The 13,472-nt window shown below is 48.0% G+C and overlaps 1 pseudogene; it reads left to right on the plus strand.

Moving 5' to 3' along the window:
* Positions 1-1,519: 1,519 nt before the first annotated feature.
* Positions 1,520-2,647, plus strand: LOC132220123 (ribosome production factor 1-like; annotated as a pseudogene).
* Positions 2,648-13,472: the final 10,825 nt, after the last annotated feature.

A 13,472-nucleotide genomic window follows, 5' to 3' on the forward strand; every position in this document is an offset into this window, starting at 1 on the left:
GCTGCTTACTATTAAGAATGCTCACAGATGGAGAAATGGGAACCAGAGGTGGTTATAGGAAACAGACCTCGAGGTAATGAGGGAAACCTGGGATTGGTTAGCAGGCCTCGTCGGGGCAGATGGCAGAAAGAAAGTGCAGGGAAAGATGAGATTCTGTGAGGGCCTATGGCACAGCAGCAAACTGATTCTCTGAATACAGTGCTCATACATGGTGAGCTTCAGGGGACATGCGACTGCTGCCAGACCATGGTAGGAAGGCCGTGGGGAATGAAAGCTCAAAGGGTGGGGGGGTATCTCTACACGGGATGGACAATTAAAGAAAGCACACATATGTACGATCTTGGCCAAAAGCATGCTTAGAAAATGCGGGGCTTGTATGACTGTTACAGTAACCTCTTATTCTTGCAGCCGTCTGCCTGAGGAAGCCAAAAGCCAAGCTCAACCTTGGATCCTGCAGGCTGACGAACTACACTGCCAGTTGCATTCGCAGCCTTATGAGGTCTTTCATGCAAAATTTAGGGACTGATAGTCTCTGCTGAATGCGACTGAGATGCCAAAAATCAGCTGATAAAATGTAGTTGAAGGAAATCTAAAGACTTGGAGTTTGGAGAGAGAGGAATGTGGAATAACCGAAACACATTCCCTCAGACCTTACCATGTGTCCCACGAGGACAACCTCCCCATCAAAGCATCGAGAAAGCCTGGGTGAGGTGAGGGCCAATGTTCTGTAAGCCATTCTCTACAGGCTGGATCACTGGCGGCCTTAGGAAACAGCTACTCCTGGGGGCCCAAGGCATCAGTGTAGTCTCATCAGAGAGGTAGCTTTTTTAAAAAAATGTTTTTATTGATTTTAGAGAGGAGGGAAGGGAGAGGGATAAAGAGGTAGAAATATCAATGAGAGAGAGAGACAGCCTTCAGCTGCCTCCTTGCAGGCCCCCGCCTAGGACTGAGCCTGCAACCCAGGCCTGTGTCCTGACCGGGGATGGAACCAGGGACCTATATTGTTCAACCCTGAGCAACACTGGCTGGGCAGAGAGGGAGCTTTTGGGGAAGAAATAGAGTTTTGACCAAAGTCCTCTCCCAGGAGATTTCGTGAAATCCCAAACCCCTCCCACAGTTACCAGTGTATCATCTCAACAATTAGGAGAATCCTCATTTCGGTTCTCCCCATGAAGTGAAGTAAAGGCTACTCTGGTCAAAGAAGTGGATGGAGGTCCCTAAAGCATGGTGACCATCTCTAGCAAATAGTAACCAGGAACTATGCTGCATCTTAGAGAACTGCAGGGATAGGTCCTCTCACCAAAGATGCAGGGGGTTGCAGGGTACATCCATCAGCCAGAGTCCATTACTGTTGCTTCTGATTAAGGACGGCCATTGATAGAGGAATTAAAACAGAAGTGGTTATAGACCTGCAGGGTGAAGCAGAGGCTAGATGGGTTTTGGAGAATGAATGGCAGGGACCTAACCAAGGTGAATAAGTGAGGGCTCATTTCTATACAGACGCCAAGGAGCAAGCACCATGGAGAAGACCATCAGCAGCGGAGTGAAAGGCCTGAAACGCAAAGGCGCCACCAAAGAACCGCAGGAGGCTGCAGACATTGATGATGGAGTGACAGAAAGCGGGTCCAACCCCCAAAAGTCTCTGCCTTCCCTCCAGGCTTCAGCATTTCGGGGATTAGGAACAAATAGCGGTACCTCTTAAGGTTCACGCGGTGGGAACAGCAGCAGGAGAAGGGAAGGTTGGCAGCTGAGAAAAAACTTAAAGAGAGAGCAGCTCTTAGTGATATGGCTCCACCAAAGTCCATACCCATGACCATGGACAACCAGCGAGCGTACGATGAAACCACAGTGGACCTAGCGATGAGGAGGTGGCTTCTGATGAAGCTGCAGGTGCACTTGCTTCTTCCTTCCACAGACAAACTTCTTGCAAGGTCCTCACTACATCAGACTGACCCCATGGGCGAGCCCTACAACCCTGTGAACAGCTCACATGTTTATTACAGAAGAGGGCTGGCTCTGAAAATGATGATTCCACCGTGCATCTCAAGAGATTTCACAGATCTGATCGTTATTCATGAAGATTGGAAAGCACCCCATGGATTAATTCTGAGCCACTTGCCAAATGGATCACCTGCTCATTTCTGAGCAGTGTTCATCTGCGTAAGGAAATTAAGAGAGGAGGCAAGGAGCCCACAGAACACGTACCTGAAATCATTCTCAACCATTTTACAACAGGCTGGGTCATTCTGATGGGCAGGTGTTTGCATCTCTCTTTCCCCATAATCCTCAGTTTATCGGGAGGCAGGTTGCCACGTTCCACAATCAAAGGGATTATATCTTCCTCAGATTTTACAGGTACATACTCAAGAGTGAAAAGAAGGTGGGAATTCAGGAACTTTGGTCATGTTTTACCTTAAAATTAAGATGTCTTCAGAAAGGAACCTTTGATTCTAAATATGGAGACTATGGCTGGGTCCATAAGCCCCAGGAAATGGGGACACGTGGAAGGAGGGTCCATTTGCAAAGCACTGAAGGAACGGCACTGGGTTTTGCTGAACAAGCCTATCTCGGATTTGTGACAGAAGACTCTTCAAAACGGCATTTACCTTCTCTCGTGTCTGGACCAAAGTGCTCACTGTTTCTGTAGGAAATACAAATAAAAGTCATTCTGGTGAGAGTTAAAAAATACAAAATAAAGTAAAGTGAAAAGTGGTTGCTCTAATTGTGCGCCACCCTTCCCGGTGTGGTCTCCCTACTGAAATAAACAACGCAGCCCCTGGTGCCTTCTGTGCAGACGCTGGTCTACAGAAGTGCTTTCTTCTCCACCCCAACAAGCGAGAGCATCGGAAGTTTGCTTCTGCCTGGTTGGCAGCAGGGCCTCGTCATCTTCTCGTTTCAGGGCTCTGTGCCAAAGGGTCACTGATGGGCTCTTTCCCCAAAGACATCACACCGTCTATGGCACGGAAAACATCATGGAAGCAGAGCCTGCAGAGCAGGAAATGGCCGGTGCATCAGTGTCCCGGTCAGATGCCTGTGAGCACGGCATGCGGTGGCCGCCGACTCAGGCATTCTCAGAGGCACCGGCACTCAGGCTGAGCAGACCCTGAAGGCACACGGAGACTGTATGAGCAGGTAGCTCACACCCTCAGTCTGCGTCCGCCTACTATGTTATGACGCTTACTTCGACCCACACCTGGGCCTCACAGAGAATCCTCCTGCTCAGTCGACTGAAAATGAAAAGAATTGATCTGAGCTACAGGGTGGGGCAAAAGTAGGTTTACACTTGTTCATATGGAAAATAATGCAATAGTTAAGAAATAATAATACAAGAATAAACTCTGTGCTTTGCATACTCATGACTATAAACCTACTGTTGCCCCACCCTGTAGATGGTTTTGCACAATATGTTGGTGCCAACCAGAAATAGACGGCTAAACACTTACACCTGGATCAGGGAAGGTCTTGAAAGATGGTAAATAAATCTTTCCAGTCAGTATAACATTGGGTTTTTTTCCTCGAAGGAGATATGCGCCAAAGTCAAGCTCTATGAGTAGTGGTTCGTTGTTTGGCCATATAGTAAGGAAATAGTAAAGAGTGAGATTTAAGAGCTGGTGAACAGGTTAAGGGTAGAGTATGGGTTGACCTCTGAGAACAGGCACAGAGAGTAGCGTGTAATACTCACCCACAGCCCCTGGGAGAGCAGGAGGCTCCTTTAGTAAGTGCGGTGGCCACGGTGACGGACTCTATGGGTATTAGTCAGCTGCAGCCCCAGCGGCTCAGTGCTTGCTCAACTGGCTCATGAAGTAGGTGGCCATGGAGGGTGGGAGGAAGCCGTGTATCAAACTGTTCACGGCAGTGATGAACCCTCCGTGCCAATATGGTGCCATCCATGCCCCGGAGGCGCAGCCAGCCTCCTGGTGGCATCTTAACTACACGGGACCCTTTCCATACCAAAGAGGTAGCAATCCCTCCTCGCTGGGATACGCACTCCTTCTGGGTTTGGATTACATTTGTTTTCCTTCCTACCATCTTCCTCCTATGTGACTCCCACGGTCTTGAGGCATGCCTTATTAATCACGAGGTACCTCACAGGCACACACAGTGACTGCTCACCGGAGCACTTGCTTCTGAGAGAAAGAAGACATGCAATGGGCTGATGTTCATCAGATTCGCCAAGTTCACCATGACCCCATTTCTCAGACGCAGTGCCCTCGAGGAGCAGCCGATAGCGTATTAAAGGCTCAGTGCTAGTGCCCTGGCCAGTTTGGCTCAGTGCATAGAGCATCGGTCTGCAGACCAAAGGATCCCAGGTTTGATTCCGGTCACAGTGTATGCAAGAGGCAACCAATAGGTGTGTGTGTGTGTGTATTTTCTCACATTGATATTTCTCTCTGTCTTTCCCTCTCTCTTCCACTCTCTCTAAAACTCAATGGAAAAATATCCTGGGGTGAGAATTAAAAAAAAAAAAAAAAAAAAAAAAAAGACTCCGTGCTAGCAACAGTAAAGGTAGAATAAAAAATCTTGCTCTGAAATGGAACCAAATGACATTGCCAACATACGACCATTTTTGACTTAGGAAAATGTCACCTGTGAATAGGGCAGACATGGGATGGTAGGACTTCATCATCACTTGCAACCATTCTGTTTTACGGTACCACAGCTCTGAGCTTCCTCCAGGCGAGGTAGCGATGGTTCCACTGTATTTGAAGCTGGGATTTCACTCCTGGACATTTCACAATTCTCCTGCCACTGGGTGAAGAGAAGAAAGAAAGATGTGTGTATGTAAGTGCTGGGAATTTGGGCTGAAGTAACTGACCTGCTCCTGATGAAATGGGACACGGGATGGAGCATAGATGGGACCCAGGAAAGTCCCGGATGCCTCTTAGAACCTGGAGTCCGTGAGTTTTTCTCTTTCTGCTTCAATGAGACAAGATTGGTTGCTATAACTTGTCGCTCAGAACTCTGCCGCGCTGGGCTGTGCCTCGGGTCCACAGCTGGAATATGGAGGCAGGGAAACAGCCCACTTGTGTGGTGACGGTTAAGGACACAGACCTCCCATCAGAGTTCTTCACTCAGGTTCTTGGCCTGCCACTTTCTGGTTGTGGCACCTTAGTCATGTTACTTAACATTTCCAACCTATTTTGTCTTCTATAAAACAGGAATGACAGCCTGGTCGGTGCAGCTGAGTGGTTGAGCATCAAGCCAGAAACCAAGAGGCCACTGGTCCATTCCTGGTTGGGTCACATACCTGGGTTGTGAGCCCGATCCCCTGTGGTGGCTGTGCAAGAGGCAGCCGATTGATGATGTTTGTCTCATAGATGTTTCTATCTCTCTATCCCTCTCCCTTCCTCTGGCTCTAAAACGATCAATAAAATAGATGATAGATAGATAGATAGATAGATAGATAGATAGATAGATAGATAAGAATGACAATAATAGCACTCACATCATAGGGCTTTTGTGCAGATTGAATGAGATAATCCACATAAAATGCATGCACATAGCCAGATGTCAGCTATCATTATCTATGTTTCTCTGAATTGACATGTGTCTTAAGGAAAAATACCTAAAATGATACCATGATTATTTACAATATATCTGCTCCTTTCTTTTCCCGCCTGCATCACCCCTAATGATTACTCTAAAAGGGTTTCACCTAGAGCAAAGTGGGAGGAAGGACTCTGTGCTGGAGGAAGGAGGTCTGGACTTTGGTTAGTGCACCTGAGTGTTAGTACCTGCCTCTAGCTCTGTGGGTTGGAGATAGTCAGTTCCTTCACTTGTAGCTTGAGAAGGTTGGACCCGATTTCCTCCTGTTCTTTCCAGCTCTCACATGCTGTTTAAGGGGGAGGGCTAAAGGCCTCACTTCAGGAGTCTCTTACCTCTGGGGTATGTCCCATAATGAAGTAGTTGATAGGTGTTGAATAAAATAGAAATTTATTCAGATTCCAATTTTTCCCTGCACCACACCTAATGACAGTTCCCCTCAACTATTTCAGTAAAAAAAAAAAAAAAAAAAAAAAAATCAAGATTTTTGCCCTAGCCAGTTTTGCTCAGTGGTTAGAGTGTCAATTCCCAGTCAATGGCACGTACCTTGGTTTCAGACTGAATCCCTAGACCTGGTCGAGTGCTTGCCAGAGGCAACCAATCAATGTGTGTCTCTCACTTTCTCTCTCTCTCACTCTCCCCTTCCACCCTCTCACCCTCCCTTCCACTGTCTAAACATCAATGGAAAAATATCCTTGGATGGGAATTTTTAAAAAAGAAGTCAGACAAAAAAAAAAAGAAGAAGAAGAAGAAGAAGGACTATATGCCATATAATTCCATTTAAGGAAAATCCTAGAAAATGGAAACTAATCTATAGTGATAGGAAGCAGACTGGTGGTTACCTGGTGATGAGGGGGTGGAGGCGAGAGAGGGAGGGGCTACAAAGAAACAGGAAGAAACCTTTGAGGGTGATATGTTCATTATCTTGATGGTGGTGATGGTTTCACAGGTGTCCAACCTTATCTAAACATGTTCAGTGTAATTTAAGCCAATGATGCCTCAATAAAGCTGTTAAAAAGAAGATAAACTCATGAAAATTAAAAAAGTAGAATGACACATAACAAAAGACCATTTACATAATTAACTATGTTATGTGTCTATGCACACAAAGCAATACACGTTTTGAAAAATATAAGCAAAAATAAACACGTCTATACACAATAAACACACGCGGAAGCTGTCTTGTGGGTGAACTGGGGTGAGAGAATGAAGAAGCGAAAGAGGAGAGAGCCTCGTCCACATGAGCGATGGCGAGAGGGGAACACAGTGAGCCCTCTCCAGCAAACATTTCTTCTCCTCACTGATCATTTTTAAAAGTGTCCCAGGACAAGATAAGTCAGTCTTGATTTCTGAGATTTTTATGAAACTGGTGCAATAATTTTGTCTCCAATGGGAGGCGGGTTACATTTTAGCACTTTTGGAGGTTGATTTGTGGCTTGTGTGCGTCACGTCTCTGAAAACCCTGCTAGAAAACCTGCTGGCAGCAAAAGGCTGCCATTCAATACGGGTGTAATTACCTTGATGCTGATCAAACTCCATCACAGCGGAGACGCAGGCCCATTGCACAGATGTTCAAGTACCTTCAAGCTGTGCTTTCAGATGCACACTAATAATTCCTGGCTGCGGTTTCCCTTTAAATAACGCCAACAGTAACCAGAAGATATGCTGGCAGAGGGGATTTCATCTATGTAAAACGTCGTTTATTTTTAGTTTATTGCAGAAAAGTGTGCGTGGGGGTGGCGGTTAGAAAATAATTAAAAGTGTGTGCTTCCTTCTAACAGGCTATCTCCACTTACTGAACTTCTAACCTGACATCAATACATTGCATACTGTAACCTGTTCCTCCTGATTATTAACCTTGAACGTGGCAACCTATAAATCATCCCAGAAACAGCTGGCGCTCAGCGTTGCCCCAAAGGTACATGATTACGATCGTTTTATATATATCTTGGTATGCAGACATGAAAAATTCATTGAAGAGGTTGGTATTGTAAGACTCATTGTAATGAATTTTCTCAAAAACATAGATCATGCTTAAAATAGGTGTCTGCTTATTATAATGCAGCCATTTATATCTTCTTGAATTACCTTGCCCATAGCTCAGCCATTTTCTTAAAGTCAAACACGATGATACCTAAACAGATTTACTGCATTCACTTTGCACGGCTTAAAAGTAGACGTTCGCTGCTTTTTTTTTTCCCCCCACCCTTTTTGTGTCCATGTCTATAGAATTCAAGGATACAGACTTTTTTTTTTTAAGGGAATCATTTGGAAGGTCATTCCTTAAAGGCATCCCCACTTACTTGGGTTTGTCAACTATGAACACACAAGCACAGAAACCCCCAAAAGTGTTATGCTTCTCACAACTCACAGAGGTGTCTCATTCCTCCCTGCAGAAGGGTTTGTATCACTATCGCTTAGGATAACAGAAGTTAGAGCTGGCAGGGTCCCCGGCTATCACTGTGGTCTTCACCTCTCCAGCAAAGCAGACCCCGGGAGGCGGTGCCCTCCTCAAGGTCACACATGTGGGAAGGAGGGGGTTCCAGATGGGAGCCATGACTCAGGTTTGTAATAACAACAAAACAATCGCCGGGAGAGTGCTTTCTAGGTGCAGGTACCGTGCAAATGCTTGCACGTGTTAGCCCCTTGAATCCTCACTGCAGGCTGAGCAGTGAGCCCCGGCATCGCCATCCTCATCCTCGCCCTCGCCCTCGCCCTCGCCCTCGCCCTCGCCCTCGCCCTCGCCCTCACCCTCACCCTCACTCCCACTTTGTATGTAAGGACGCAGGCCCGGGGAGGTGGAGCAGCTTGCTGTGGGGCACGCACCTTGTCACTGGTGGCGCAGGGTTCCAGCGGACTCACCCAGCCAGTCCATCGCCCCAACACGATAGCAGCACCGCCTTTCACCACGTGGGGGGCTCTTCCTCTTTCCTTTTCTGATGTGGTTGGCCCGACCTGTAAACTGTTACTATAGGTACTCATTTAAACAATTAAAAGAGAACAACAGCAAATGAAACATCACTGGGTCTGAGTGTGCTGGGGTTGCTGTAAGAAGTGCCACAGACTGGGCGGTTTAAAAACCAAACATTTCTTCTCTCACGGTTCTAGAGGCTGAGGTCCAAGATCAAGGTGCCGGCTGGGTTGGTCCTTCTGAGGCCTTCCTGCTTGTCTGGTAGATGGCCATCGTCTTCTCCCCGTGTCTTCGCATGGTCCTCTCTCTGCCTGTCCGTGTCCTCCTCTCTTCTTACCAGGACACGAGTCAGATGGAGTTGGGGCCCACCCACAGACCTTAGTGCACCGTAATTACCGCTGTAAAGGCCCTACCTCCAAACAGTCCCATTCTGAGGCGCTGGGGGATGCATTTCAGCTTGTAACACAGGGTCTGCCTTTTTTTCCAGTGGAAAACCCACACACGAAAACATCTGATTACAAACCAATAGGCCCAACTCTTGCAGGCGTACAAATCCTCATTCTTTACCAGGTGTGAGCTGTTCAAACCAGCAAAGTCTGTCTCTGTGTCCCTTTAAACCAAACTTTGGAAAAGAAGAGCTGGTTCCTGGCAGAGATCTTGCTTGCTTGCCTTTCATTCCCCCTTGGAGGCTGGGACCTGATCCACTGCCCACCTGTGTCCTGCACGGCCCGAGTCTGCCGCATCCTGACTGCTGACCTGGGGAGCTGCTGCAGGGGCCCCAGCCCCAAGCCTGAGCAGCGTGGACGCAAAGGATGGGGGACCTTGTAAATAAGAAAGCGGGATTCCGACTCCTGAGGGCCAGCAACAGATGCAGAAGCCTTTCCCTCTCGCCTCAGCTTCTTCCTCGTAAGGACAGCCAGCTGAGGCAGCTTTCCAGGACCTGTTTTATTATATTTAATTTGATTTTCATACCATGAGGGTGGGCCTGAGCTCGCTGGGGTGAAGGGAGTGATGACTAAGGTGCCGTCTGCCATCTGGCAGGGGTGGGCACACCTGTGTGTCCAGGAACCTGGGTTAGCTTGGCAGGGATGCCGTTCAGGTCCCAGGGCCAGCTTCCAGAAGCTAGACAGGGAGAAAAGGAGTCATGTCTGTCTTCTGGCTTTGCCTGCAGACCCAGGAGAGAGGCCCCGAGATGCACTAGGTTGCCCTGAGTTTCCATCCGCCTCGATGCTGATGAATGAGAAAATAATTCATCCCAGTAAACACAAACACACTCACACGAGAACGGGGCAGATACAATGGGGACAGCCTTCCCTGTGGTACCATCGTCTGCAGGGGCAGCCTGCACAATAGCTGACATTGTAAACCCGTTTCTTTGGTGCCAGTGCTGCCCAGCAATTCCACATGCATTACCTCATTCGGTCTTCAGAGCAGGCCTGTGTGGTAGGTGCCCTTACCAAGCCCACGCTGTGCAGGAGGAGAAGGAGGCAGTCATGACTGCCGGAGGGACACAATGGAGACAGGAGTCCCCTGTGCCTTTGGGGGAGATACTCAGTTTAATTGCAAACTGGGTTTCCCTCCTCAGGGACTGGTCTGTCATCAGTTTTCCATTTCCAAGTGGCGGTTAAACGCAATCCCAAATGTAAAGCACAGTGGAGGGAAGGTAGTCAGTAACATGGTAGGAAGTGTGTCAGGTGTTGGCTGGGTCCCCGACTTCAGGTGCTCACTTCATAAAGAATGTAAATATCTCAACACTATATTGTACACCTAAAACTAATATAATATTGTAAGGCAACTGTAACTGAAAATTAATTTATAAAAATTTGTTTTAACAATTGACCTGGCTGGTGTGGTTCAGTGGTTAGAGAGTCAGCCCACAGACCGAAGGGGCACCGGCTTGGTTCCTGGTCAAGGGTACGTACCTGGGTTGCGGGTTCCATCCCCAAGCCTTCTTGGGGTGCATGTGGGAGGCAACCAATCGGTGTTTCTCTCCCGCATCAGTACTTCTTTCTTTCTCTCTCCCCGCCCCTCCCTCCCACTCTTTCTAAAAATCAATGGAAAAAAGATCACACAACAACAACACAAAAATTTTAAAAAAGAAAAGCAATCCCAAATCAACTCAAATGTAATTTTCTGGCTCTCTCTCACGACCCTCTCAAAGAGGGAGTCATAGACACTTTGAGGACCCAACGAAACCTAGGGACCCTCTTTCCAGAAACACACACACACACACACACACACAGTTGTGCCTCCAACTTCAGGGGACGGGGGCTACCTTCACCTTCCTTCCTCAGAGCCCATCCGCAGCCCAGGTTAAGAATCCTTTCTGAAAAGCAGGATGTTCCAAAAAGAAGGCCATTGCCCCTTCCTGAATCGAAAAATCAAATGACAGGGGAACGATACATGTTTAATGAAACCTAGTACAATAACAACAAAAGATTAGCGTGCATGACAGGGAGAAAGGATATGTTGCATTTTGTGAAGTTTTGAAAAAATTCTTATCTGAACGTGAACGTGGACGAGGTCCCAGTGTACCTCTCTCTCTGGTGCTGGAGAGCCAGCCCTCCAGACAGCCTCCGGCCCCCGCCTCCCGCCTCAGGCCTGGCCTTGCTCTCCTCAACTGAGAACTCTCTGTGTTTCCAGGACACCACCGGCCTTATTTCTGTGAATGTTCCTTGCAAACTAGATCACCGAGCCACTTCCCGGGGGGCCTGTCGCTGCCCTCGGCTGTGCCACGCCCTGGAAGTTCCTTGTATGGTTTACACGGAGTGTCAGCCCAGTGCTGGACTAAGGATGTGGCAGACTCACGCTTTCTAATCCTCACACAACACTACCAGGAAGGCGTTCTCATGATGAGTATGATGACTACTCCAGATTGACAAGCGAGGAAGGTGAGGCTGAGAGAGGAACACGCTCTTGTGTGCAGGGCTGCCCACTGTGCGGTGGAGCTGCCCGCAGGGTGTGAGAACGTGAGGAAGAAAGATCTATGGTAGGAGTTCCTTCCTTTTAAAAAACTGTGGCACAGCTACATGATGGAATATTATGCTGCTGTAAAAAGGAAGGAACTCCTACCATTTGCAACAGCATGGATGGAGCTGGAGAGCATTATGCTAAGTGAAATAAGTCATTCAGAAAAAGATAAATATCACATGCTCTCACTCATTTGTGGATTATAATGAACAACGTAAACCGATGAACAAAAACAGATGTAGAGACAGAGAAGCATTGATCAGATGCTCAAAACTCAGAGGGAAGGTAGGGGAGGGTGGGGGTGAGGGGGAAAGATCAACCAAAGGACTTGTATGCATGCATATAAGCATAAGTGATGGATGTGGACAACAGGGGGTGAGGGTGAGGGCAGGATTGGGGGGATGAGAGGACATTGGGGGGATAAGGACACATTTGTAATATCTTAATCAATAAAGGGAAAAAATGAAAAAATAAAGAAAGATCTCTGGGTCTTGAGGGCAGACTTGCCTGCAAGACCCCCAAGCCCCTTGCTAGCCTGGGATTGCAGAACTTTAATATCTTTAATGTCTACACTTGTGGTTTCAAAGCCGCATCACTTGAGATAATAATGCATGCAAAATGTGTTGAAATCTGTAAATTGCAGGCAGCAATGTTATTTATACAAACTATGTCAGCAACATGCTAAGGCCCTTGAGATCAAAAACCCTGACTCCAGCCTGGCTGGCATGGCTCGGTGGTTGAGCATTGACCTATGAACCAGGAGATCACGGTTCGATTCCCAGTTAGGGCACATGCCTGGGTTGCGGGCTCAATCCTCAGTGTAGCGTGTGCAGGAGGCAGTGATCAATGATTCTCTCTCAACATTGATGTTTCTATTTCTCTCTCCCTCTCCCTTCCTCTCTGAAATCAATAAAAATATATTAAAAACGACAACAGCCCTGACTCCATTCTCTGTCCCCCACCCCTAGCCCCACATACCCTCCAGCCACAATGAAATATTTGCCACCTGACCGCTGCTTAAAGACAAGTTCCCTTTCTCTAGTGAACTTACAGAAAGTGTCCTTAACAGACACTCCATGGCATTTGTCCTTGAGAGAGAGGAGGCTTCGTGTAGGAAGGCCCAAGCGCGACGTGTCTGCCTCGAGCCCCTGAAGCAAGGTGCCCGGCCACAGAAGGAACCGCCTGTGGACACTGGCAGCAGGGCTGCTCTGCTGGGCCATCGCTGCCATCATTTTCAGGTCCCTGTTGGTGGCACCCTCGAGAGCAGTGGCATCATGACCGGCTCATGCAGGGGACGCTGCCGTGTCAGTCATTTAACTGAAGTTTCTTTCTTTTTTTTTTTTTTTAAATGTATTTTATCGGTTTTTTACAGAGAGGAAGGGAGAGAGATAGAGAGTTAGAAACATCGATCAGCTGCCTCCTGCACATCTCCTACTGGGGATATGCCCGCAACCCAGGTACATGCCCTTGACCGGAATCAAACCTGGGACCTTTCAGTCCGCAGGCCGACGCTCTATCCACTGAGCCAAACCGGTTTCGGCATTAACTGAAGTTTCTTAACCTTTCTTTCAGGCGACGATTCAGATGCCTCACCTTCAGGTGAAAGCGGGTGAGTTTAAGCCAGGGGTGGGCAAACTTTTTGACTCGAGGGCCACAATGGGTTCTTAAACTGGACCGGAGGGCCGGAACAAAAGCATGGATGGAGTGTTTGTGTGAAGTAATACATGTTAACACTGCTGCTGGTGAAGGAGCGGAGGGGAGAGCAAGAGAACCCTCCGCTCTTTCGGCTCCGCGGGCCGGATAGAACAGCCGAACGGGCCGGATCCGGCTCGCGGGCTGTAGTTTGCCCAGGGCTGGTTTAAGCCGTCCGCGCTCTGGATGAGGGCGTCAGGGGCAGGGAGCTAAAATTACCTGCAGCCGAGGACAACCAATCACGTTCCCTGCCCTCTCCCAGATCTGTGGGCTCAGAACCTTCTTAATTATTCAATGCATTTAGCTGCACTGACAACCAACTGGCCGGGATCGTTTGTCCCGGTCACAGCTATTC

The sequence above is a fragment of the Myotis daubentonii genome, chromosome 17 (genome assembly GCF_963259705.1).
Source record: "Myotis daubentonii chromosome 17, mMyoDau2.1, whole genome shotgun sequence".
Lineage (NCBI taxonomy): Eukaryota > Metazoa > Chordata > Mammalia > Chiroptera > Vespertilionidae > Myotis > Myotis daubentonii.